This window comes from Wolffia australiana, chromosome 2 (genome assembly GCF_029677425.1).
Source record: "Wolffia australiana isolate 7733 chromosome 2, ASM2967742v1".
Classification (NCBI taxonomy): Eukaryota; Viridiplantae; Streptophyta; class Magnoliopsida; order Alismatales; family Araceae; genus Wolffia; species Wolffia australiana.
In genome coordinates this window covers 5,807,544-5,809,112 of record NC_135836.1, presented here as the reverse complement: position 1 = coordinate 5,809,112, position 1,569 = coordinate 5,807,544, and the positions used below count along the sequence as shown (strand labels likewise).

The following is a 1,569-nucleotide window of genomic DNA, read 5'->3' as shown; positions in this document are numbered from 1 at the left end:
GGTTATGTTTAGGTATGACAATGCCCTACTGAACTCTCTCCCTGAATTTACTGGTCATTCTTCTCAAAACCCCTTAGAATTTCTTGATGATTTTCATATTCGATGTTCCTCTCAAAATATTCCTGGTTTAACTACTGAAGCTTTAAAAATGAAATATTTTCTGCTTACTTTGAAAGATAAGGCTTTCGCATGGTATAGAAATTTAGGCATAACATTTAACTCATGGGAAGAAATGCAGAATAAATTTCTACATAAATTTTATCCCCTTTCCAAAACTAATTTTTATAGAAAAGAAATTCAGAAATTTTATCCCCATGATCATGAAGCATTTAGTGAATCATGGGAAAGGTTCAATGAATTAATCCGAAAATGCCCTCACCATGGAATAGAAAAGTGTCAGCTAGCTGAAATTTTTTATGAATCACTTCCTGATATTTTTAAAAGTAAAGTGAATCAAATAGCTGGTGGCTCGTTCTATATGGCTTATGAGGATGAAGTCTTTGATCTTTTGGAAAGGGTGGCTGAAACTGACCTACAGGAAATAGGAGCAAGTCAAAATGGAAGAAATGCCAACCCAAAACGAGGAGTGCTGCAAGTAACTTCAAAGGAAGCTGATCTTCATGCAGGGATAAGAGAAACCAACAAGAAACTTGAAGAATTGACTTCCACTCTAAAGAATGCTTTTCTCCCTAACTCACACCTTGTGAAAGCACAGATTTGTTCTATATGTTCAAGCAGAGATCATGAGGATGGAGCATGCCAACTTGGAGAGGAGGAGGTCCATTTGTTGAACCACAACTAACAGCCTTGGGGAGGACCAAAGAGGACCATCTACAACAACCAAGGAATCTACTCCCAAGGAACCAAGGCCCCTTTCCAGCAACGAGTCCAATTCCAGACCCCACCACAGCAGTCTTATCAAGCAGCTCCACAAAACCAGGTACAAGATTTGTCCACTCTAACACCTGTAATCTCTCACATGATAGAGTAGCAAAATCGAAGGCTACGGGAAGAAATGGAGATGCGCATGCAAGCCATGATGGAAACACATACAAAAATGATGATGGATGCGCAAGAGCAGACCAGACAGCTATTGGAGAGCTTGAAGCAAAGAACAGCTGACCATGGAGGTAAGGGAGTTGAATCCAACTCCCACTCAGGTCGATTTCCAACTCAACCTTCCATTAATCCCAAAATTTTATGTCATTTACAAGAGGAAACCCTATATCATGACAATGAGGAAGATCTTGAAGAAATTCAAGCCATTTCAAAATTGAGAAATGGCAAGGAACTTCAAGATCCTCACCGAGGCAAGGAAAAAACAAAATTGGAGGAAAATAACCTAAGAGAAGGAGAGGCTCCATCACCTAGTGTGGGACCCTACCTTCAACCTACACCCTCCCATTCCTTATCCTTCGCCTTAAAACCCTTAAGTCTTCTCCTGATTATGAGTATAGACTCCTAGAGGATTTCAAGAAAGCCACTATGTCAATAGCCGTAGAGGATATGATTAAATGTGCACCTTCTTTAAAGAAATATTTAAAGGATTCATGCACATCGAGGAAAACC

At 39.7% G+C, this 1,569-nt stretch overlaps 1 pseudogene; it reads right to left on the bottom strand.

The window, feature by feature from the left end:
- Positions 1-293: 293 nt before the first annotated feature.
- Positions 294-387, bottom strand: LOC144700369 (small nucleolar RNA R71; annotated as a pseudogene).
- Between the last annotated feature and the right edge of the window lie 1,182 nt (positions 388-1,569).